The following is a 26,256-nucleotide window of genomic DNA, read 5'->3' on the forward strand; positions in this document are numbered from 1 at the left end:
CTCATCAGTCTGCTTCAAGGTGAGTCCTGTTCTTTCTCCTCTCAGGTCCCGGGCGCGCAGTCCTCAACATCCCCCACTCCTCCAGCCCCATTAAAGACCGCGGAGTTCATTCGGGGTAACGGTGCAATCAACCGCGGCAGGCAGCTGGAGCGGCCTTCGCTACCCTAGCCGGTACAGTATCAGGTAAATAAACGGCTTTAACTGCCCTGCCTTCTTCCCGCCTCTTGGCCCTAAAAAGAAGGGAGGAGAACGAGGCAGAGGGAACGGCAGAGGCGGGGGGGAGAGGTCGGGGTCCCTTCCTGAGGCCTCCGGGACCCGGAGGGCCGCGGGAGCGCGCGCGCGTTCGCGAGCGGGAAAGCGCGAAGGCGTGAGCGCGCCTACCGCCTAACTGAAAGCCTCGCCTCGGCGCTAATATTGATGAGACCCGCGCCGGAGTTTGACATCAAATTAGTGGTCCTTCATGTATCAGATTGGCGAAGAAAGTGCCTCAACACGCTTCAAAGCCAGTGGGAGGCGAGAGGACTGCGGGAGGGAGGGAGGGAGGGAGAGGCTCCAGGCAGGGGGGGTGGGAAAAGATGGGGAGAAGGAGGAGGAGGAGAAGGAAAAAGGAGAAGGAAGAAGAAGAAGAAAAAAAAAAAGAGAAGACGAAGAGAGAAGGGAGAAGGTGGCGACGTCAGCGAGCGAGCGAGCGGCCTCATTACGAGCTTTTCTTTTACGGGGCCCCCCGGAAAGCCGCCCGTTTTTCTCCTCAGCCAATACAGCGGGGCTCTTCCTTTGTCAGTAATTTGCAATCAGTGTATACGTGTGTATGTGTGAGGGAGAGAGGGAGCACCTTCCAGCGCGCCCGCCCCCTCCCCAGGAATCATTATTGGCTGAAGCTCCGCTGGCCCTCTTAATTGGAAGCGTTGGGCCTTATCAGCGGAGGATTTTCCTCGCGCCTTTGACAGATACCGATACGGAAATCATTGTTCGCTTGTCAATTTAAAATACCATTAAAGCAGCCCCCCCCCCCACTCTCTCTCCCCTCACCCCCCACCCTTCCCCAACCACCCCAGTTCCGAGCTCGGCTCGGGTTTGCTTCGGGGGGCGCGCGCAAGCACGGTTTTAATTAGGACCGCCCCCTCTGGGTGAGGGTGGGGGGGAGACCCGGGAAGAGATTTTGGGGAGGTCAAACAGAACATTAAAAAAACCTTTTCCTCTGCCTCCCCCCCCCACCAAAGATGGGGGAGAATGCCTATGTTAACTTCCGCCAGGATTGGCAGGTAGTTCTCTCAACTTGTTACTTATTTTCGAGGATCTTGCCCAATAACTCCAGCACAGGATACATTAGTTGAATCAACAATATTTATTTACAGCATATCTATCTCTTACAGGTGGTCAGCTGGAACTAGGCTCCGGGCCACATGGATGGAGCTTATATACCTTGGGGGTGGAGTTGAGGTAAGCAGGGGTCAAGGGGTGAAGGGGTCTGTGGGTGTTAACCCTTACAGGTCATTGCCTCGTGATGAGAGCATGTGGGTCAGGCGTTTATACATGACACAACTTCGCAAAACTTAAAAAAAAAATAGAATAGAGTAGATAAAAGTCCATAGAGATTCTCAGCCATCCAGGTCATGGTTGTCCCAAAGGTGCTTTTTCAGGAGACAACTTGGACGTTCCTGTTTTTTCTTTTGAAGACGTTTCGCTTCTCATCCAAGAAGCTTCTTCAGCTCTGACAGGATATGCCTTCCATTCCCCACTGTCCCACCAAGAAGCTTCATGGAATGAGAAGCGAAAGGTCTTCAAAAGAAAAAGCAAAGTCCAGTTGCCTCCTGAAAAAAAGCACCTTTGGGACAATAGAATAGATAGAATAACTTTGTTATCACTTTGAATGTCCACTAATTGGCATACATTGAAATGAAATTTCGTTGTATACAGCTCTCAAATGGTCACCACCCCCAATATACACTACATTAAAAATAAATCAATAAATAAAAAAGGAAGGAAGGATGAAAGAAAGAAAGAAAGAAAAAGAAAGAAAAAGAAAAAAAGAAAAAGAAAAGAAAGAATATGCCCACATATATATTCTATGACACAGAGAAACAACACAGTTTAGTTCGGATGTATACATGTACATGGCAAGAAAAAAACGAATCTTGCGAGTTTACCAGATGGATGGCATAGGGATTGAAGTTGTTACACAATCGGGTAATCCTGCTAAAAAAGAAAGTCTATCTAATTGCAGGGTTCATCCCTTGGAAGTCAGCCCTCTTGAGTTGAGCGGGGCGGGAAGTAATGTCTGGAATTGCAGCGTGTGAATAAAAGACAAGTGGGTGCTATAAGTGGGTGGCACTCACTTATAGTGCCACATATCCCAACAGTGAGGGTTATTTATGCCCCCTCTTTCGGGCTAGATGGGCTTTGAACCCTGCAAACATGCTCTGCTGTTTGTCTTGTCTGTCCCCACTTTGACCTGCTGTGCTGCCTTGGCAATTCAGTTCCGGGTAAAGCCCTTTAATAGCAACAGCAATAGCCCTTAGACATACATACTGCTTCGTAATTTTTTTTACAATCCTCTCTAAGCGGTTTACAGAGTCAACATATTGTCCCCTATAATCTGGGTCCTCATTTTACTGACCTCGGAAGGGAAGAAGGCTGAATCAACCTTGAGCTGATCAGAATCGAATTCCAGTCTGTGGCCAGAGTTAGCCTGCAATACTGCATTCTAACCACTGCGCTGCCATGATTCCTTTAAATAATATCAAGGAGTTTTATTTATTTATTTATTTGTATCCTATCTTTATTATTTTTACAAATAACTAAAGACCACAAACACACCTGAATGCACCTTCTTCCTCCTGTTTTCCCTACAAAAATAACTCCGTGAGGTGGCTTGAACTGAGAGTGTGACCGGCCCAAAGTCACCCAGTTGGCTTTCATGACTGAGAAAGGAACTAGAACCCAATGTCTCCAGGTCTGTAGCCTGAGGCCTTAATCACTAGACCAAACTAGTTGTCAATGAGTAATCTTTGAAGGGGATGATATGGCTTCAAGCCAGACCTTGCCTAAATTGTATGGAGGAAATGGCCCAATATGGGCAGGGTGAAAATGACAGAAGGGAGAAAAGTAGATGAACAGAGAATAGGGGAGCTGGATTGAACAAGATTATAGGTAGTCCTCGATTTACAACTACAATGGACCCTAACATTTCCATTGCTAAGCAAGACAGTTGTTAAGTGAGTTGTGTCCCATTTTACAACCTTTTTGCCATAGTTGTTAAGTGAATTGCAGCAGATATTCACTGAATTATGCAGTTGTTAAGTGAATCTGGCTTCCACCATTGACTCTGCGTGTCAGAAGCCAGCAGGGAAGATTACAAATGGTGATCACATGACCCTGGGAATGTGCAACTATCATAAATAGTTGCCATTTGTCAAGCGCCGAAACTTTGATCATGTGACCATCATGAGGATCAGAGGTGGGTTCCATGTACCTTTACTACCAGTTTGCAGCAGGATCGCGCGCGCACGCTCTTCTGCACATGCGCAGATCATCAATGATGATGTTGTGCCAGGTGGGCGGAGCCTCCCGCCGGTTTTACTACTGGTTCTATAGAACTGGACAGAACCAGGAGCAACCCACCACTGATGAGGATGCTATAGTAGTTGTGTGAAACCAGTCATGTCACTTTTTTCAGTGCCATTGTAACTTTGAATGGTCACTAAACGAATGGTTGTAAATTGAGGATTCCCTGTAATTAATTTTTCCACATGTGACTGAAAAGTGATGTTACCATGACTTCACATTGTCTATTGGAGATTTGCAAGATCACTGCCCAGTTTTTCGTGTATTTATATCATCACAATAGCATAGTCCTTGTTTAGTGATATTCGAATGTACAACTGATGGAAACTAACTAACTTACAACCAATACCTGCGTTTATTATCTTCACAGGTCTGTAAAGTAAGGAAAGCTGAAGTAAGATGGTAAGGACAGTCACCATTTCACTTAGCAATCACTTAACAACTAGTTACTGGTCCAAATAGTGGCCACTAAACAAGGTTTATTTGTATTTCTTTAGCATGATTAAATAGTTGTAAACTGCTCAGAGAGTGCCGTAAAGCACTATGGAGCGGTATATAAGTCTTAGGTGCTATTGCTATTGCTATCATTAAAACTCTGCACTTATTGCTTCCTCCACCATCCTGCTGTTTACTGCCAATGGCTTTGAAGTAAGTCTCATTACAATAAGCAGGTCCTGCTACTTTCATGCCAAGTAATTCAGCAGGCACATCCATATGTCCTCTTGGCTTCAGCTGGGAGATGGTTTTCTACCCATTCTTTAAGGACATGCATACATGATACAGTATTTTTTTTTCCTCATTCCAGCTCACAGTTGAGGCCATGGGTTTTCCTGAAGTGGCAACAATTATTTCCATAATCATCCAATGTGCTTTGCTATTTCCCTAATGGGTCTGTCTAGCTCCTGTTGGCAAGTTTCAGCTGGTGCAGACAACCCCCACTCCCCTTCCAGTCGCCTGTTATAGTTAGTGATTGAGAAGTTGTGTGGTTGTGGAATTGCTGTATCTTAACTTGCCACACAGTGAAGTGTTAGGCTGAACCATTCACTGGCCTCCTGAATGAGGCAGGATAAAACTTGGTTATATCAATGCTGATAGTGTTCCAATAGTGCTCCAGATGTTTTGGAACCACACTCAAGACATCTATTGGTACTATCTTCACTTTTGTTGCCACATTTGTTCTACTTCTGTTTGCAGGTCTTTATATTTTGTGATTTCCTTCGGTTCTTTCTCTTCCATTCTGCTGTCTCCAGGTGTTGCAATGTCCACTATATAGACTTTTTTCTTATCAACAGTTGTTACAGCTGGGGTTTGTGTGGCAGATGCTTGTCTGTTTGTATCATTATGTTGCTTGATTGCACAGTCAGCCAGATGTTTAGGTTGGATTTGGCACTTTTATTCACCTGTCAGGTCCTTCACAAGGACCTGGAATAGGCAGATGTTGTTTGATAGTGTTAAAGGTATTGTCAGAGGAGGTGACTTTGTTCATGCCAATGGTATTCAAGTAGTGCTCCAGATGTTTTTGAATTGCACCCAAGGCACCTATTACTGTTGGTAATATCTTTGCTTTCTTTTCCCACAGTCATACTACTTCTACTTGCAGATCTTTGTATTTTGTGATTTTCTCTACTTATTTCTCTTCTTTTCTGCTTTCTCCAGGTCCTGCAACATCCACTATCCAGACTTTGTCTATTTTATCAACAATTGTTAAGGTTGTAGTGTCTGGCAGGTGTTTGATTAAATTCTAAAGTCCCAGAGCACTTTTGCTTCATTTTATATTACTTTTATTTATGATCCAACCAGTTCTTGCTTGCAGACAAATGGTTTTTCTTGCAGATATTCCAATGCATCATTGTTGCTACTTTATCATGCTGTTATTTATAGTCAGTCTCTGTGATCTTCTTGCAATGGCTAGCTAGGTAATCCACTGTTTTGTCAGCTTCTTCATAGAGGTGGCTTTTTCTGTCTGTTGCTGTCCTCTTAATTCTGGCTTTATATGCATTTGTTCTTGGTTTCATGCAACCAGAATTAGCCCCTCTGTCTCTTTCTCCAACTTTCCTGCTATTAGCCATTACCAGGTCTTCTTGTTTTCTTCTTTGCTTGCTTTTGTTTTTGCGTACTAGCCATGTAATACTTTATCTTCCATGCTTCTTTTCTATTCTTTACTTTGTCTTACTTGTAGGCCAGTTTGGTCTCTTCAGTACTCAGTAAGTCTTCCTAATATGCTAGCTTCATCGCAACATAGCTCCAGTGCATCATTTTCACTGTCCTCCAGATATTCTTCTAATGTCCCTTTTTATTCTTTTATCATTATTCTTATTCCTGGGTTAGATCTAAAGAGCTGCTCACTAATGGTGGCAGTAGTGGAGACTGCAACATTTAGTGCAAAAGAGAGAGTGAGTTTTCTTGACTGCTGTTTCATGGCCATCCTAAGAGCCATGGTGGTGCAGTGGTTAGAATGCAGTATTGCAGGCTAATTATGCCAACTGCCAGCAGTTTGATTCTCATTGGCTAAAGGTTGACTCAGCCTTCATCCTTACAAGGTCGGTAAAATGAGGACCCAGATTGTTGGGGGCAATTTGTTGACTCTGTAAACTGGTTAGCAAGGGCTGTAAAGCACTATGAAGCAGTATATAAATCTAAGTGCTATTGCTATTCTAATTCATAGAACATTCGAGACAAAACAAAGTAGAGGATGCTTCTGAACTTCTGGAGGAAAGGTAAGATATAAAGCAATTAAGGACAACATATTCACACAAAACTCTTATGTATTGGCAAAATTAATTTGGACAGATGATTACCGTTCCCAATCTAGCCATGTGTCAAATATATCTCTTCCTCCTCTTCCCCCAGACCTATTCAATGTGAAGGAGGAGATTAGTGGATATTTTTCCACCGGGTGGGGATGTTTGATGGAAGAGAAGGGAAACAAAACAGCGAATCCATCAATTCCTGCCCTTAATATGATCTGTATAACATAATTAAGAACAGCCTGTGGCAGGATGGAGATAATCAGTGGGAGCAACACATTTTATGCTTGCATAGTTTTCTGTTGGCTCAAGGACTGGTGGATAGCAGTTGGACATGAGGGAAAGCCTTTGGTGTCTTCCAGAGTCATCCAACCCTACTTGTGCTGAAATAACATAATGAGGATATAATGAGAACAAACTTTATATCAGTTCAGCGATGACTTGAAGATACTAGAAGATGCTCCAAGGCATTAGTGACAATTTAAGTCTGTTTCACTCAAGAGATAGAGATGAGATGAGAGTGTCACGTGATCAAGGGGGAGCTAAGATTCTGAGGCCTTGTTGGGCCATGGTAACTGAGAACAGTTATTGTGATCACCCCAGTTCTGAGTAATTATTTTTTTAAAAATCCTTGTATTGCTTCTCGGGTTGAACCCCACAGGATTAGGCTGCTAGTCTGTAATCATGAACAGAAGGCCCATAAGTATCATTGACATTAATGAATGAGCTGTTCTCTAAAGGTGCTTATCTCTGAAGTAAAAGGGGCGATTTATGTGTTGTTTCTTCCAGGCTTCACTTGGTGGTTGGAATGTTGACAAAATACCTATATTTATGCTAGGAAGAAATAAGAGACTTTTATCTGACCTGATAGAGACTATGAAACAGACGGCAAGCTGGATGCATTTTATTGAAGTCAGAATTAAGCCTATGTTTACAGTGGCAGCTAGGACTACAGTCCTACATGACAGTAAATACAAGCTTACAAATTCTATCAAATTCTGTTTTCTGTAAGGTTTACAAAATATTTCTTAAAAAGTGAAATCAAATTATTAATATTATGGCAATATACAAATCTACAATGCTAGTGATTCTTACGTTTTGTTAATCTGGCATAAGCAGCAAAATGGATATATTTAAATAGCAAATAGCAATTAGACTTATATACCTCTTCACAGTGCTTTACAGCCCTATCTAAGCAGTTTTATAGAGTCAGCATTGGCCCCCAACAATCTGGGCCCTCATTTTACCCATCTCGGAAGGATGGAAGACTTGAGCCGATGAGAATCACTTTCTGTAGCAGTAGCAAAAGTGAAAATTTGAAGGAGAGTAGAAACTGAAAAGAAAGATAAAAGAAGTGCTAGAAAATGGAATAATTTTGGTGTTGTCATTGACAAAACAAATGAATTTGCTAAACTGTTGAGATAATTGTGTAGCGGGCTGTTGTTTAAATAACTAAATGTGACATCAATACAAGAAAATATTGGTAGCTCAGGTTTGAACTGTAGGGTCCCTTGGTGCTCTCTGAGCTTGGTTGTTTTCTTGCAGATGTTTCATTACCTAATGAGGTAACATCTTCAGTGCACTACTGAACATTACTTCAGAGTAATGAAACATCTGCAAGAAAACAACCAAGCTCAGAGAGCACCAAGGACCCCGCAACTAAATGCAAATTGTTCGTGCATGCATGCACAAACCCATACAGAGGTAATATTATTTAAAAGTCAGCTCCTTACCTTAAAAACATGGGTGGGTCTATTGAATTATTTTTCAAACTATGATTGAAGTGGGTTTATTCAAACTTTCTGCAGCCTGATTACACAGGAGTTGAACTATATACACTTGTACGCTTTCTACTTCTTTCATGAACATGTGGACTTGATTTATTATTTAAGGTTATTTAAGGTGATAAGAGATATAGTAATCAAAACTGGAAATTAATTCATATATGCAACTTTTTGTTGGGCCCATCCAGTGGTGCACATTTCTATGGGAGAGAGCCAGTCCTTGAGCAGGTCATTTCACTGGCTTTTATTTTGTATAATCCCCTTTACAGACATAAAAGAGCCAAACCTGACTGGCAAAGAAGAAGCAAGTAAGCTTGCATACCTTATTAATGGGACATAAATATATACATACATAAATGGCAGCTTGCCTCCTCTTGCTCCATGAGGATCCCTCATTAATTGCTCTTATCTCTAACGAAAATGGCCACACAAAGCTATTTGCTTAGCTATTCTGCCAGCTGGAATATATGTAGGCTTTCTTTTCATATACTGTTTTGTTTTTAATAATTCTGACCACTTGTAAAGTAGCTGATGTTTTGTTTGGCTGCTGTTTTATTAGCTGTCAGAAAGGATTTGATGCAGAAACCATTTAAGCATGTGTACAATCCAGGGAGGGATTCATTTGACCTCATTATACTGCAATAAAGAAGGAATCCAGTTTGTTAAGTATCACCAAACTGCTTATATTTTGCATCAGATCATAGAGCTGGGTTTCAAAAGACTTTCCCAGGTTAGTGTGTCTGTTTATTTATTTATTTATTTTTGTAAAGGAAGATGGAATGGGTTAATTTGGCTTGCCAGAAGGTATTCTGACAAATACAGGAAAAGGGAGAGAAATGCAGCCCGCTCTAAGAGCAGAGCCACTGCAGAAAAAAAGATTTATGCTTTTTAATTAATGGCAATTAAACCATGCCTGTTGGCTTGGCCTATGGCAATTGTTCCCTGCAAAAAAGGAGGCCGAGCTGGTGACAAGCATTTGAATCCGCTAAGTTCTGTCAAGGGAGCTGACTCTGCAGGCATCAAAACCAAACTAAATCAATAAAAGAATTAAACTTTTATAAATTGCATTTTGACAAGTATCAGATACCGTTAAGCTTTGATATTATGAATTCCTTGGAGGTGATGCAAACAAGAAGGGCCGCAGTTAGAGATCCAAACAATCAAAGAGGCTTGTTAACATGCACTGTCAAATGCATCAGTGCTATTAATTACTACAAATTAATGTGACTCTCTCTCTTCCTCTGGTGATTGGAATAATAATCAGATGGATTCATGGAACGAGCACAGAGAACATATGCAACCCTGCCAAAAATAATAAGACAAGAAACCAGCAGACAGTTTGGAATCTTTCAGCTCACCAAATTGATAATTTGCTGAATTACACTGTGGCCCCCTTTAGCCAGTTGCACTGGATTTTCTTTTTCCTACCACAAAAATGGATTGCCTCTCCAGAAAGAGGGTGCTGTATTAGTTTACCAGCCAAGCTCCAGAGACAGTCCAGACACTGGGGCAGTGGTGGGTTCCCCCAGTTCGCACTGATTCTATAGAACTGGTAGTAAAACCGGCAGGAGGCTCCGCCCACTGACCTTGATGTCATGAAAATGCTTCTGCGCATGCGTGCACGGCCCCGTTGTGAACCGGTAGTAAAGGTAAGTAGAACCCACCCCTGCACTGGGGACAAATGATATGAAAGTCCTGGAATTTCCCATCCTGTTTATGGAGCTCTGAAAGGCAGATCTATAAGCAGGCTAATGGCTGCTCTTAAAAATTGAATACTGGGTAAAAGGGACCCTTGTTTAAAGTTGTTAGGGCAGTGATGGCTAACCTTTTTGTCCTCGTGTGCCAAAAGTGCACACACATGTGCGTGCACGTGCGTGCACATGCCTGCACCCATAATACAATGTGCACGTGACCACCCTGTGCCCCCCCCGCAGGTGCGTGCGACCTTCCCGGGTTCTCCCTGCCCCCCTTTACATTCGCACATGACCCACCCTGCACCGTTTTGGGTCTAGCAGGCCTCCCTGCAGCATCCTTGGACCAAAAATGGGCCGCAGCAGCCCATTTTTGGTCTCAGGAGGCTGCAGGGAGGCCTGCTAGGCCCAAAATGGGCTGCAGGAGGTGCCCCCCCCCATGTTCCCCCCTACCCCCCGCCTATGAGCACGTGCCCCCCCCCCACATCCCCACGCATGCATGGCAGAGACCTGAAAATCAGCTGGCCAGCGGGAGGTGCATGCACATACGGGGTGGAGCTGTGCTGGGTGACGGTTCACGTGCCCCCAGAGAGGGCTCCGCGTGCCATCTGTAGCATGCATGCCATAGGTTCGCCATCACGGTGTTAGGGCATTGAACCTACCACTCAAATTATTCATACAGAGGAATGATTCTCGTTATTCTCCAGTGGTACAAATAGCCAGGAGTCGGAGAACAAAACTATGTGTGAAAATTTACCATAGTTCCATGGTCACTGGACAAACAATAATGTATGTCATTGGCAAAAGTCTAACCCTCCTTGTTCAGATGATATCAGGGGAAATTAATTGGTTCACTGCATTTAAATATCCCCCTTTATTCTCCATACAACAAGGTGATTGACCTCTGCTTCCTATTTAGGCCCTGGTCACCAATATAGAGCTGACCAGCTAGGTGGCAAACTTAGCTGATCTTGGCTAGGTTCAAAAAACTAAGCTAACTATCTTAGTTAGAGCATTGGACAATACTTAGATTGGGAAGAATGCAGTACAAACAGGTCTTTGTGGTTTGAAGAGGTCCATCCAAAGAAGACTTTACTTTCTTTATAACCTGCTTAGCTTCAACATGCTTTTTGCAAGTCAGACCAGACTCTGTTTTGTATTATGCCAGACCAGCAAGCTACCATGAAAGAAAGAATTTCACATACCATGGTAGCGATCCTTATTTTTGTTTAGAAGATTGGTATGGTAAATTGGCCAAACTTAATGGGATTGTTACTTACCATATTTTTTGGAGTATAAGACGCACCTTTTCCCCTCCTAAAAGGGGGTCAAAATTTAGGTGCATCTTATACACTGAATGTAGCCCCGCCCACCCACTGGTCCTCACCCTTTGGCCTCTGTCTCCCAGCAGTTATCTCCTTGCAGCAAGCAGCTAGAAGAAACAGCTCCTTTCAGCTTCAGCACAGCCTAATTAGCAGTTGATTGGATCGGCCTCCCGACTCTCAGCTGTTTTGCGTGGGCCTCTGGTGCTTGCTGCAAGAAGGTAAATTGTTGGAGCAGATTTTTTTTTCCTTGTGCTAATCAAGCTATGATGAAAACGAAAATGAAAGTAAAGCAGGCTGTTTGCTGTTTGCTGCAACTAGGCAAAATTTCTGGGAGGCAGAGGCAGAATTCTTTTTCTTGTTTTCCTCACCAAAAAAGGTAGGTGCGTCTTATACTCCAAAAAATACGGTAAATGCATCAACTGGAGATAGACAATCTTTCTGGCTTTAGGGACCATAACTATTTGGAAGCTGCCCATATATGTTCACAGTGTCACAGCCTCTTGTTCCCTAAACAATCTCAAAGAGACTACTAGAGAAGGAAATATAAAGACCACAAGTCCCACCTATCACTAAATCAATTCAAGTTAAAACTGTTGTTGATTTTCTGGAAGGTTGTTTTCTGTCAGGGTTCAATCCTCAGCACAGAGTAGAATTTGATGCTCAAGATTCTGTTTGGTTTGGTGAGTCATTGATGGGTCATAATAATGTCATGGACAAAATTTTTCTGGACCACAACCCTAGATCACATCTTTAGTTTGTTAATGATACAAGTTCTGATATTCCTAGGGAATCTAACTACTGCTTCAAGCACAGTTGAGTTGTAAGCATTCCCCACTATTAAAGGAAATTGAGCATTACTTACTGAAAAGTCACCTATTTTTATGATACTGGGTATGTTTGTCCAAGATTTCATAATATTTCAGGCAATAGCTAGACAGTGGTAGGCATTAAAGTTAATCCCACCTTTCAATATGTCAACATTGACCAATCTTCTCATTTCACAATGGGATGCTTTGATTATCTGACCAAAGTATTTACTCTTATGAACACCTGAGTTTATCTCTTTTAAAATGAGATTTGAATAATGTTCCCTCCTACTCAAAGTGTATTTCTTTTCTTAATTTCATTTATTTTCTCTCCTTCTGCCTCACCCCATCCCAGCCCTTACCTACCTACCAATGGGCAGGTTGGTGTCCATAATGTACATACATTTTATCCTGTTGCATTTGAGGACAAACAAACAAGATTGTCACCTCCTTTTATGTCCTTAAGTGAAATTCAAAGGAGGATTTTTGTTTAGAAGCTGTGCTATTATTTGGAAATCAGTAACTCGAAATGCCAGGCCCAGCTGCTACTCCCTTGCCTTATGGAAAATGGCTTTATTGCAAGCAGATGTCCATCCTTTTTCCGTATCATCATGGATTTGGAGGGCCTGCCTGGGATTTGTCACTTACTTTTAACAATATAATTCTCTTCGGAAGGCATGAGCTTCCTAAGCATGACATATGATATTTAATCACATATTGACCACTCGGTCTTATTTTAATGGTTCCTGTCAGTTCAAATGCAGCTAGCAGAGTTCAAACAACACTTTTGCCTGGAGTTCAGTATCTATTTAAATCAAATTTGTCAGTTTTCAATTTTTTTAAAAAATGCACCATTTTATTTTTATTAACATGCAAGTGAATAATGCCTTGTCAGGCCAAGGGCATGTTTTAATGTGAACAAGTTGGATGTTAAACGAAACTGGAATCCAGAAGCCTCTTTTAATATATTCCTATGTTTGATTTGGTGTCAGAATCTTAATATAAACATTCACTTGGTGTTACATTATTTTTAACTGGTAAAACCTATCACAAAAGCAATGTGGAAATCAAAATAATAATCCATCCATGTTGCACACCACCTGAGTAGCAGTTTTCATAGAATTGGCTTATATATTTTGCAGCCAAGTGGACTATAGGTCCATGATTTATTTATTATTGATTTTTTTGTCTGCCTGCCCGCCCGCCCGCCCATCCATTCTATTCCATCTCATCCCATGCCATCCCATCCCATGCCATGCCATCCCATCCCATCCCATCCTATCCTATCCTATCCTATCCTATAGATATATGCATGTGAAAACAGATACAGGTACCATAGTCCTCAACTTATGACCATAATGAGTCCACCCATTACAGTTGTAAGTTGTGACATTGATAAAGCAGATCACCCATGCAACTGACCTGATTTTACAAGCTTTTTTGTGGAAGTCATTAAGTGAACGCTGTGTTTGTTAATCAAACCAATTGTTCGCTATGGGCTGGTTTTTTGCCAAAAACTGGAGGTAAATGCCAGGTTTTGGCAAAAATGTAGTAAAATGTGGTCACATGACTACAAGATGTCTCTGAAGATTCTCAGTCATCCATGGTTGTCCTAAAGGTGCTATTTGAAGCTTCTTCAACTGAATGAAGAAGCTTTTTGGATGAGGAGCAAAACGTCTTCAAAAGAAAGCAAGAAAGTCCAGTTATGTCTTGCAAAAAGCACTTTGGGATGACTACAGGATGCTTCAAACAGCCATAAAGGCAGGCTAGTAGCCGAGTGTCCGAAATGTGGTCACATGACTATGGGAGGCACTGAGAACTTCAGGATCAGGATGTTGGATTAGAATAGCCCTTCCTCTTCTATCTCCTATAATTGGCATATTTATTAACTTCACATGGATGACTTCACCATTAGGCAGAGAGAGGAAGTTCCTTTAAAGCATAGATGATCAAAAAGAAGAAAAGGAGAAAATTAAACTGCTGGATATGAGGAAAGAAAGTTGAGAGATCATGTTTCAAAACAGCTGGAGTTCAGTATGATGCACCTTGTATTAAGTGGGTTAGTAAATAGAAGTACCCTTCCCACGAAGTTCCTTATTCTTACAAGAACAGTGAATAGTTACTCATCTTTTTCTATAGACCAACATGAAAATGACTTTGGCTGCATTTTTTTTTTTTTTTTTTGGCATGCTTACATGAAATCAGTCCTTCAAAGCTCCATAGTAAATTGCCATTTGGAGGCCTGTTCTTGGGTTGCCAAATGCTTTTTCTGACTAAAATCCAAGGAATAGCCAATAGTCATATAAAACAAAATATTTCAGGCATAACTCTCACATGAAGCGCTTCAGATATGTCAGCAATATCAAAGTAAACAAAATTAACACACATATTGATGTACTTAAAAAGGCAAAATAATTGGGACATGGAGAAAAAGAATGATTACAAAAATAAATATTCTGAAAGGAGTCTGGACCAGACAGAGTTTATCTTGAGGAAACCAGTATCGCCATACAATCATAGCTATGAAAGGCTCAAAATGGATTTCTAGCAATATTGTTTATTTATTTAACTATTTATTAAATTTATATGCTGCCCATCCCTCTATCACATAGTATTGTTGTTACAAAAAGACACTACTTAGAAAAGATGTATGAATTCAGTTTTCACTACAATATGTTATGAAACATATTTCTGCCTGTATATATTTATGGGCATGTCTGCACATGTGTTGAGGGACACCCATTAAGCCTACAATATTCATTTGTTTGCTTTGTATGGCTGGTCTCTAATCTCTTGAAGTGACGCTGGGTGACAAACACATTCTAAAAATTAAAAATAATTAAAACAATACAAAAAATAAAATACATAACAGCTGAAAATAAATTGCCCATCATTATGACTAAAGAAATCAGGTCTGTGAACACGCTCAAGGCCCTAGGCCCGGCACAAACTTAAGAATTTATACTATTTCCAAGAGAGAATGTTCCATAAGGTGGGTGCTACAGGAGAAAATGTATGTCTTCTAGGCCCCATTCACTGGCATTCCTTAGCCAATGGACCCAAACGATATCCATCCTGCCTGGCAAGATTGGACCAGTAGAAAAAATTGGGGAAAACAGTCTCTCAGGTAATACAGTGCCAAGCTTTAAAGGTGGCAACCAGCACCTTGAATTGCACAGGAAGCACACTGGCAACCAATGCATTTCCTAGAGTAGAGATGTTTTATGCGCAGAATAATTGGTATGATTTACTACCAGTGCTGTGTCTTCTGCAGCAGCTGAAGCTTCCAAACATTCTTCAAGAGCAGCCCCATATAGAGTGCATTGCTGTGGTCCAGACAGGAGGTCACAAGGTCATGAGTGTCAATGAGCAGGGCCTTCTGGTCCAGGAATGGGTGCAACTGGCACCCAACCTGAAGGCGTGCAAGGTTCCTCCTAACCATGGCTGCCAGTTGTTCTTTGAGCAGAAGTCTGTGAGTCCAGGAGGACCAATAGATTGTGTATTGGGTCTGTCTGAGGCTGTGCCACCTCATCCACCACCAATGATAGAAAGTCCCCAGCGCCAATATTTGCATATAATGCATCCTTATGCTTTGTAATGGTTATCTAGCACAGAACATAAACTATGATTATGTCTTCAGTTTTTATGCAAATAAATGGCATAGAAGGAATTTGTCCCTCTGCTTTCCTGAAAAAAATGATAAGAGGCTATGTATCCATTGTATTTTTAATAGCATTAGTTTATAGTATTATAAACTACAGGTGATGAAGCACTGTGTCTTTTTACAGAGATAATAATTAAGAGGAATTTTCAGGTCCAAGTTGCAGTAACGCATTAGACAGTTTTACGTGAGGGAAAGCTTCTGGGGCAAATTAACTTTTACTTCCAAAGGAGTCAAATAAGAAAGGAATAATGCAAAATCCAGAAATAAAACGTGTACCTGTGCTGTTGTCCTTAGGTACATGTTGATATTCCCCCCCCTTTTTTTTTTGCACTGGAGTTTTATTAAGATGTTCTTCCATTAATTAGGGCCATGGTTATGTGTTATTTGTGTGGGTGATTCTATTTTAATGTATGTTCCTATTTTCCATTTCGGTATACCACCTGCATATGTTGTATATGACAGGAGGTGTATAACTATTCTGCGTATCCAAAATAAATAAATAATGACAATATTAAGAGATAACGGAAGACCAATTACTTAAGCTTTGGACCTTGAAGTTCTAATTGCCCCACCCAGTGGTGAAATACAATTTTTTTACTACCAGTTCTGTGGGCATGGCTTGGTGGGCGTGGCAGGGGAAGGATACTGCAAAATCTCCATTCCCACCCCACTCCAGGGGAAGGATACTGCAAAATCCCCATTCCCACCCCACTCTGGGGCCAGTCAGAGGTAGTATTTGCCGGTTCTCTGAACTACTCAAAATTTCCGCTACCGGTTCTCCAGAACCTGTCAGAACCTGCTGACACCCCTGGCCCCACTTCATTTAAGCCTGGCATTGATGGGCAATCCTTAATGGTTTTCCTTCATCACACTTTTAGCACACGCTTACCCAACAGTGGTAACAAATGGCTTCATTTGAAATAGAAACATAACACCATAACTGCCAAAAAATAGCTGAAAATATCAATTTACTAGATTCCTGACTTGCATTCTTCAGTGATGTTTGAAAGCTTTAATGAATACATAATTTTCATGGACCAAGTTGCTTTTGGGAGCATCATCAAATTTTGGAAAAAAAATGCAAATAATATGTTATTCAAAAATTACAGTTAGGTTTTAATGGGAAAGGTCACCTTATACATTTTTCATAATCTATTCACTAATAAAAAATTGGAACAAGAGACTGATGTTTCAGATTATACAATTTCTTACAGTTGCTAATAAAATTGATAACATAAAAAAGTAAAAATGTGTTTTAGACAAAAAAAAATGGATCTAAATTTTTTTTTTCCAGCTGTATATTCCAGGTGTAAATTGATAAACTGACTATTAATGCCTTCAGGTTGTAACTTACGTTGACCGGCTCACATGGCACACACAAAACCCATATCCCAAGAATAGAGGGAATTACTGTATCTTATATTGTATTGATCTCTGCAGATTCAATATCTAACAATTGTTCTTGTAAATAGGAGAATTGTGGGATGAAAGTGGGTGATAAAACAATGATTTGCAAAACCAGATTTCTTCCTTATATGTCATGGAACCTGAGATTTTGATTTGACATCATTAGAATTCTATCAAAATATTTTCATAAAGCTCTCAAGTCAAATAAACCATCTTTCTCCAATATATTTTTGGTGCTTTTGATGTGCAAAGAGCCGGTTCTTAGGCAGAGTTTTTTTTCCTACTGTGTTATGTATTTTAGACAATACAGGGAATTAGAATCAATTATTTCCATATCAAGTGGCCAAAAAAGATGTTAAAAAGATAACTATAATTGTCTCTTGAGACTGTTTCTCCAATAATATTGTATGAACAACTGGACGGGTGGGATATGTTGCATGTAATATGACTCCGATTGCCTTCTGTCTTTTGGTGATATAATTTATCTTGACTCTGACTTCTGTGAATGAAAATATTTGGCAATCTTTTACTAGCTTCTTCTTCTCGGTCACATCAAGAGCTGGTTTTAATTTACCCTCCTTGGATTTTGTTCACTCAGAATACTGAGCCAGGAGCTTTGTGATAATTTTTTATATATGCTGGATGATTTTCTAATAATGTTATTGCAGAACTTTTGCTCGTAACTTGTAATGCGAAGAAGTAGGTTCAAATTTTACTTCAGCCGTGAACTCGCTCAGGTGGTAGGTGCTGGAGAGGACCAACAAATTGTTGAAGGATCAAAAGAGCCGTGTGCCATCTGTGCCAAAACTAGTTTGCTGCATTCATATGTGGTAGAAAACAATCAGTCCATCATTACTATCGTGGAATAACCCACAAATTTACGTAGGAGCATTTTGTATATAAACTGGCACATCATTTTTTCTTTCTCGGACTCAAGCATCAATGTTGTTTGGATGAGCTCTGGAGATTACAATGTTAACCCACCTTAGGAGATTGTCCAAGGATAAATGACAGTGCAATCCTATGCATGACTTCTCAGATATAACAGCAGTAATCACTTTAAGCTTGGCTAGATTAAAGGGAGGATTAGGCAGATTCATGGCGAAGTCATCAGTGGTTGTAAGTCACAATGACTATTAATTACGAGAAAAACCAAATGCAGGATGTCTCTGAGGAAAAGTTCCCGGGAGCAGAAAAGGGAGGGTGCTGTTACGCTCATGTCTTGTTAGCTGTTTTCCTAATATCATCTAGTTGGCCCCAGTGGGATGCTGGACTATACAGATCTCCAGTCTGATCCAGCAAGCACATGTTTTAAAATTATTTCTCAGACCAGATCATCAATTCCCAAAATTCTCAGCCAATGAGATGAGTGTCAAATCTCTTCTACCTTCCCTCAACAGACAGACAGACATAACTTTAAAGCTGCTCTTTGCTGCATTAAAATGACTCTAGTGAAAGAATGCATTAATTAAACCAGAATAAATTCTGCTTTGGAAAATGAGGTGAGGGATGCCGAGGTTTGCCACTGCTATTGCTCCTCTCAGCTGTCAAGGTAGAATTAAAATCCTGATTCTGTTTATAAAGAAGCTTAAAAGCAGGCGGCAAAGTCCATTCATATGAGTTATAATTGCACAGTTCAAATACTGGCTGGTAATTAGAATCACAATTGACCTTTGCATAAATGTAGGGTTATACTTAATTTTAGCCAGAAGCTTTTAAAATATGAATTTAAATATTGCTCATGGTTTATGGCTTCTAATGAATTTTTCTCTCTACCTTTTTAAAGAAAAATTTTACACTATCCTCAAAAGGATATGCACTTTGCTGCATTCATAACCATAATGCTACATAAGAGATTAGGAAAATTATTACCTAAAAATAATGCTGGAGCAGAATACTATATCAGATGTGAAAGAACAGGTAAAAATGACTGGTCAGTCCATACAAGTTTATCCTTGTATAGAGACACAATATAACCAATTTTTTGTTTTAGTTGGATTTCCATCAAATGGAAACCTTAGTCCAGATTTTTGCTGTGACTCAGTACATAATTGTTAAAATGCTAAACCCATCTTCTCCAACTTGGTGTCTTCCGGAACTATGGGACTTCATTGTTTAGGAATGATGACATTTGCATTTTGCAAGTTTGCAACAGTTTGCAAGGCTGGAGAAGGCTCCATTAAACAAGGCATTTTCAACTGGGTTACAGATGTATATCTGTAAAAAATCAAGAAACAGTCAAACACAGCAAAGAGATAATAGAAAACTCTAATCATCTGATGCCATCCAGAGGTCATCTGGATATTTACAGCCAAAATATTGCATACCTATTTCAGTGGAAATAAAGTTGTGATTTTGCTATACCACAGGCACAGTGTTCTAATGGATGAGAACATCACACTTTCTTTCCTCAGTGCCAGATTTTAATAGAAAAGTTAAAATGTGGATATTTAAACCAGTCAAAATTAATCAAGGTTAATAGAAGATATTAGACAATCTGTGCCTCATTGGATCATAGTTTCAAAAATATTTCCTTACTTAAATGGCTGTGGAGATTCTCAATCATCCAGATCATGGTTATTCCGAAGGTGCTTTTCAAAATGCAACTGGACTTTCTTTGGGGTTTTTTTGAAAATGTTTCACTTCTCATCGAAAACTGAAGAAGCGTCTTGGATGAGAAGCGAAACATTTACAAAGAGAAAATGAAGAAAATCCAGTTGCATTTTGAAAAACACATTTGGGGTTCTTATCTAAACCTAAAATTGAATTTCCTTGTGGGAAGCTAGCAGGGAGCATCAGAAATCTTCCTTCCTTCCTTCCTTCCTTCCTTCCTTCCTTCCTTCCTTCCTTCCTTCCTTCCTTCCTTCCTTCCTTCCTTCCTTCCTTCCTTCTCTCCCTCCCTTCCTTCCTTCTCTCCCTCCCTCCCTCTTCCTGCCCTTCCCTCCCCTCCTTCCATCCACTCCCTGTCCTGCAGGTAAGTGGTAGCTGCTGGGTGAGGAAGGAGAGATGGATTGCAAGGCTGGTTGGGACACTGTCCTGGAACATTGAAAATGAAGATCAGGTGATCACAGCAGCAGCCAGTAGCACTGAAGCAGCTACAACTTCCCCAAATTCCATTCCTTTGTGAGTCATGGATCCTGAAAGTTAGCCTATTTGAAGCATCTTGCTTCATAAATTGTTGACCTACACTGCACCATTTCGCCTAGTTAAAGGATGTGATATTTAAAGTGTTAGTGGTATATAGAGATACAGCCACTTAAATTGGCAATATTGTACATGTTCTACTCTAGAAATCTTTTCAGGATGTCTACAGATTCCCTTCTGCTTTCTGCCTCACTCCTCCAGGTAAGAAGTTATAAACTGTGGGAGGATTAAACCTGAAATGGAAATATCGAGACCCAATTTATATTTTGGTGTTGCATATAACTTTTCAGGACTAATTTCAGGATAGGCTGGGTTACAAATGTCTGCCTCATCTGACGTTTATCAACTAATATATTTCTAGGGACTATTTTCAGGATAAGTTATCTTGCCTATTGCCTATTTGTCAAAGTTGATGTTATTAATTCTGATTAAATGTGATCTTTTTTTGATTATTTTCAGAGTTATTCTCATATTTAGCTAGAGTTTTTTTCTGTGAGTATTTAAAAGTTCTACAATTAAATAACCCAGAGGACATGGTTAATTGGGCAGTGTTACAGATGATGCAACTATTTATTAATGCAAAAGGAAGTCAACACTGAATGGAAAATGATCCCCCCTAAAAGGAAGATTAGATATATAATTGGAATTAATGACAGATTAATTGCCTGCACAATAAGCCAACCATTTATAAAAATTAATTAATCCCTCATGCATTTTTTACATACAAACCATTCTCTTGTATGTACATATTCCATAGATAACTATATGTAGATATCCACATGAAAAACATACTGGAAAAGTGAGTTTAGCAAGCATAAATCTAGGCATACATCCTTTTGTAACCTGTTCCACTGATTTTGGTATTTTCTTCTTCCAAATAGGTATACATAGGCTGCTCTTCTGGGATAGAGAGGTGGATCTGTTTTGGCCAACTTAATCTATATAAACTGGGGTAAAAATTAAGAGAACTCTGTAAACATTTAGTTTTTTTCCCCTTCTTCTTGCAATGAGCAGGTAAAATGATTTTGTGGTGGTGTGCAAAGAGAAGGAAACCTATGTACCTTGAGTTCAGGGGCTCTAATTGCCCAAAAATATTCTTAGGATTTCTGGTCCTGTTAAGTTGGCTTGCTACATCACTTGATCCTCCCCTCATACATCAGGTGAATGTCTACACTGGATAGTTTCTTTATCCATCCAGATTTTCCACAGATTGGAAATCTTTCTCCACAATCATACTTTTTGCAAATATAAAGCAGTTTTTCTCAATCATGATAGAGAAGGCCCACATTCCCGATAAAAATTCCAATTAAAGTTCAGGTTTGTAGGACAAGGCAAAAGAAAAATCACAGAAAACAAAGAAGCTAAATTTCTCAAGAACTTTAGAATTCAAACAGACAAGTGCCTCTTACATAACACCCCAGACTTACAGTGACAATTAATGCTAAGAAAGACAAAAAAGTCTGGATAGTGGACATGGCAGTACCTGGAGAGCAGAGTAGAAGAGAAAGAACTGGAGAAATTTCAAGTATCTGTAAATAAAGAAGTAAGATGACTGATAAAAGAAAGCAAGAATAGTACTATTAGTAAACAGGTAGTCCTCAGGTACAACCAGTTGCTTAGCAATCATTGAGAGTTAAAATAGATCCCCCAGAAGCTACTTACAACCCAGTTTTTAAGTTCAACATCAAGTGCATTTGCTCTTACGACCAACTGCAGGGACATTGCAGAACCCTTCTGGTTATCTCCTCCCCATCCCATGCTGCTGGTCTCTAGGATTGCTTTTCTCTCCCCGCCCTAGGTCCCTGAAGGCTTGGGGCCTGCTTTCCATCCTGCCAGATCCCACCCTCCTCACCACCCCCAGTCCCCTATCACGCAGTTAGCTTTAGAAGAACTCTGGTGCTCATGTTAGGACCAATCCATCCGTAGCCACACAGCTTCATCCCAGAAGTGGGTGCCATTTTCAGAGCAGCCAAGGGGCACAGAGAAGTGGAGCGGCCTGCCCTCCTCCTCTAACATGAGCTCCAGAGTTCTTGAGATGTTCCAAAGATAAGTGTACAATCGGTGACAAGAGTGTAGGACCCAACAGAGTAGGAAGCAGTCCCCAGGCCTTCAGGCAATCTGGTGTGTGTTGGGGCAGGGGGGGGAGAAGAAGCAGGCATAAGTGATGGGAAGTGGAGCACGAGCTGTCTCACACGGGTGAGGGAGGCCCACCCCTTGAGAGGTCCAGGCAGGCAGGCTGGCCTGGACCTATGCTAAGCTTTTCAGGATATCCCCCAGCCCTGAGGCATCCAGTGCTCTGCTTAACAACTTGTGGTCATTTAACAACACTTAACAGCTGTATTATGGTCATAGGTTGTGAACTACCTATAAGTGCCTTGGATGCAATCCCAAAACAACTGGACCACTTGAACACCATTGGCATTGACAAAATGACCATCAGTCAGTTGCATCAGTCAATTCAAGTCTGCAGATACAAGGGGGAAACCATACTTCTAACAACTACGGTAATAGAATCAGTAGGTGGTTCCTTTGCTGATTTCCCAGTGTAACAGAGAAGTTTCTGAATATATCCTAGAATATATTATGGTGCAGAGCTCTTCACAGAAAATGCTCAGTTTTTTTAATCACTTCATAAAAAATCCTGGTTATCCATTTTTTCTCTGATTTTTTAGTTACCTGTAATTGTCCCCAGGAAACTAAATTAAGCACTAAGAAAGGAGGGCATGAACATGTGAGGAAAACGATCAAACATGAAGCTTTGGGGCAAAATCTTAGTTTTCTTTTTATTTGCCTAGGCATTTAAAATCTTTACAGAAATCTGGTCTAGAGAAGCTTCCTTCTGCATTCCTTCTAATCATTGTTGCATAAACTTCACTTCAGAAAAAGAAAAAATCCAAATGCATGATTAACAATCTTTTGTATCCTTCCACTTTTCTAAAACATACCAAAGACCTTAGCAGAAAATGTCAGGAAGTTGGCTAGCTTAATTGTATTGCTCCAAGTCCAAATGCATACATAATTTGTAGAAATTCCAAAGTGATGTCCAGAAGGACAAAATATGGAAACAGCTGGATCAGTGGAGGAAAAAATGACAGATTTCTATACAATAATTTGCCTGATCACCTCTAATGAGTTTCAGCAAGAAGTGTGAGCAAATTTTATTATTGCAATCTGGGCCCTGCTGTGGGCTTGGTTGTTCTTCTTTGGGGAGCTCTTGTTTTCTTTTGAAATTGTTTGTTTCTTGTTTTCTTTTAAAATCTTGTTTTCTTTTAAAAATCATGATCTTTATTTTAATGTTGGGCTAATTTATTCATTCAGATGTGCTGCTTCCAGCCTCGTTGGACCAAGATGTATATAAACCGTAATAAATACAATAATCATAATCATATTTTTTGTCTGTTTTGGTGCTCCTTCCTTCCTTCCTTCCTTCCTTCCTTCCTTCCTTCCTTCCTTCCTTCCTTCCTTCCTTCCTTCCTTCCTGTGTTTCCTCCTATTAGTGAGCATTCTGCCAACAACTTTTATGCATAATCAATAAATTTTTTAGCCACAAAACCCAATGCTAGCATGGATATAAATGCAATTCAGGTATAGAAAACAGAAAAGAGCAAGCTGAAATTCAATAAATATTTTCTCAGTGGTTATTTCTGTTTTATTTTTATCTTTATTTCACACTAGGTACTATGAAATATAGATTTAGTTTTAAAGATTAATATCTAGGCCAAGTTGAGAAGTTTGAGCCTCCTTTAAAAGATTAACCCTGACTTCATCTTCTTAACTCATTTTCTCTTTCCTATATGCTGCCTCTGAGAAAAGAAAATAATGGCATTTCTAAGGCAGAAAATCTGGATGTGAAATTTCAATTAGGATCTTTTTTTAGGGAGCATTGAAATCTGCAAGTAGGATACTCTATCATTTCCGGGTGGTATAACCTGATACTGAGTTTGTTCATTGCTGATAACATTAATGTGCATATTTTTTGCTAGGCAGAACAATTTACCCACCCATCACAATCAGTACAAAAGAATTGGGTGGAAAAGGGGTATATAATGGGGTACCCTTGCCCCTCTACTACTTGAAGGTAGCCCTTCAGCCTGAAGCCTTCCCACGCATCCATGACAAGTTCTGCGATGTAGTTGCATTCTTTGTGACATCACTGTTCCCTATCTTAAAGTTGGCTTTAATCCACCATCCCAGGATAGTCCTCTATATTGGGTTCCTTTAAAAAATATTAGCTCAAAATCGGAACATGGAGATCCTCTTACTGTCTTCAATGGAAGAAGGAGTTGGAATAGAAGGAAACAACCTCCAAGGAAAATATCAAGGATCAGGACTATTACCAAGTATTACCCCTTAATTTTGATGCCGTAAGCCAACAAGATCATGAGAGATCCTCCAGTGTTTAAATTCTAGTATCATTTACAATTATTCTGCTCCATATCAACCTTTATGAACTGAATCTTAGTAAATGATGTTGGATAAGAGTATTTGATTATGGTTTAAGGAATTAAATTGATGTGGGCTTGTCATCAGCAACCTGACATAACACAGGGCTTCTGAAAATGAGTCGATTTTCAAAAGCAGCATATGCTGTTCAATAAGGAAGAGGTATTTCTCTCCTTTTTTTCTTTAAGGTTAAAACCGGGTGCATCTAATCCTAAATCAGCATTTTTTTTTTGATCATGCCTTTATGTAGGATGTCAGTGGGGTTATTTCATGCAACTCTACTCTTTTGATTTGGGATTGTTGTTACAGAGTGTGCATTTTCTCAGCGCAGGGTTGTCACAGTGAATTTCAGATAACGCACCGCACAAGCTTGCCTTTTCTTGGCAATGCTACATGAATGTCAAACCTCTCATTTCGCAAGGCAGTCAGACCTACTGTACAGCGGCGGTGCAGGGGGTGGTAGTGTAGCACTCTTCCAATACTCCACTGCATACAAACATGAATTTGCAGACAACAGCTGCTGCAAATTCCCTTGACTGTGAAGAATAACTAGCATTATCACCTAGATCATTAAATTGGGTTCAGAAATTGTTGAGGGTCTTCCATCAATTCATCTAAGAGAACTTGACGCCAGCTGGACCCCTTCAGTGAGGACTTGACTTAATTGGCCAATAAGTGGCTGGAAAGGGGGCATGCCATTTGATACAATTACAAGCTGAACAAGCGATTACAGCAGGGAGAACCACAGAAGGTCCCCTCCAGGTCAGCGCTTTCAGAAAGGGCTAAGTTAATGTCCACTGTTAAGTGGCGAAGTGAAAAATGTTGGCTTCCTTGGTGCTCAGATGCAAGGAGAAGCCGGGTCATCCTTCAGTCGACAGAGAGCACGGCCAGAAGTGCTCATTTATCATTGTGTTGGCCTTATTTCTGCCTGGGTAATAGTCATGCTCTACCAACTGCTGGCAGTTTCAGAGTTTCCCGTGAACCTTTCATTTTATTGGCATAACTAAAAGATTACCTTACCAGAGCAATCCATCTGCTATAGAAAAACAAAACACTTTCCTTCAAGTATGTCCCCAGAGTCTTTTCTCTAGAAAGGTTAACACACTAGAATCTACACTATTTGAGTTTTATTCTCTACTGTTTTTCTAATCCCGTTCTAGATGAGGAAATTGTGGTCTAATATTGTAGAGTTAAAAGAGTTAAGAGAGCATTACTTCTCTCTTCCAGGTTTTGAAGGTTCTCCCCATTGGTTGAACAGTAAATCTGTGTATACATATTTTCCCAGGAAGAAAGGACCAGGACATGAATTAAACCAAGCAGATGCTTTTAATCTCTTCAGAATATAAGTAAGATACAAGTGAACATCAGGATGCTTCAGTAAACTTCAGAACCAAAGGGAGGAGGATGCTAGCTAATGTGAAATATACTTTCTCTCTTTTTGTGGCACTAGAATAGAATAGAGACACAATTTGTTTAGGGCTTATTAAAATCTGTTAAAAACAGTTGGCAGGAAACACTTAATGATTCCAGTAAATTCTATTGTACCAGTGAAATACAAATGCATCAGAATTTCACCATGCCAAGGTCTTAGCAGATACACCAAGTTGACTCAATTTATTATTTACTGTTTATAAAATATATATATATATATTATATGTATATGAAATCTTAATCTGTTCAC

The 26,256-nt window shown here is 40.3% G+C and overlaps 1 long non-coding RNA gene across 4 annotated transcripts; it reads left to right on the plus strand.

Annotated features, from left to right (window-relative positions):
- On the plus strand, positions 1–26,256 carry LOC117677173 (uncharacterized). Of its 4 annotated transcripts, none has more exons than XR_015733144.1 (4): positions 1–183; positions 1,374–1,440; positions 3,935–3,966; positions 25,803–26,256. It is a non-coding gene; the product is annotated as an uncharacterized LOC117677173 (long non-coding RNA). The 4 variants fall into 4 exon arrangements; XR_015733145.1 differs by lacking the exon at positions 25,803–26,256 and adding an exon at positions 6,230–9,157; XR_009622143.2 differs by lacking the exons at positions 1–183; positions 1,374–1,440; positions 3,935–3,966 and adding exons at positions 11,912–20,333; positions 22,485–22,636.

This window comes from Pantherophis guttatus, chromosome 3, assembly GCF_059756535.1.
Source record: "Pantherophis guttatus breed Tessera chromosome 3, ASM5975653v1, whole genome shotgun sequence".
Classification (NCBI taxonomy): Eukaryota; Metazoa; Chordata; class Lepidosauria; order Squamata; family Colubridae; genus Pantherophis; species Pantherophis guttatus.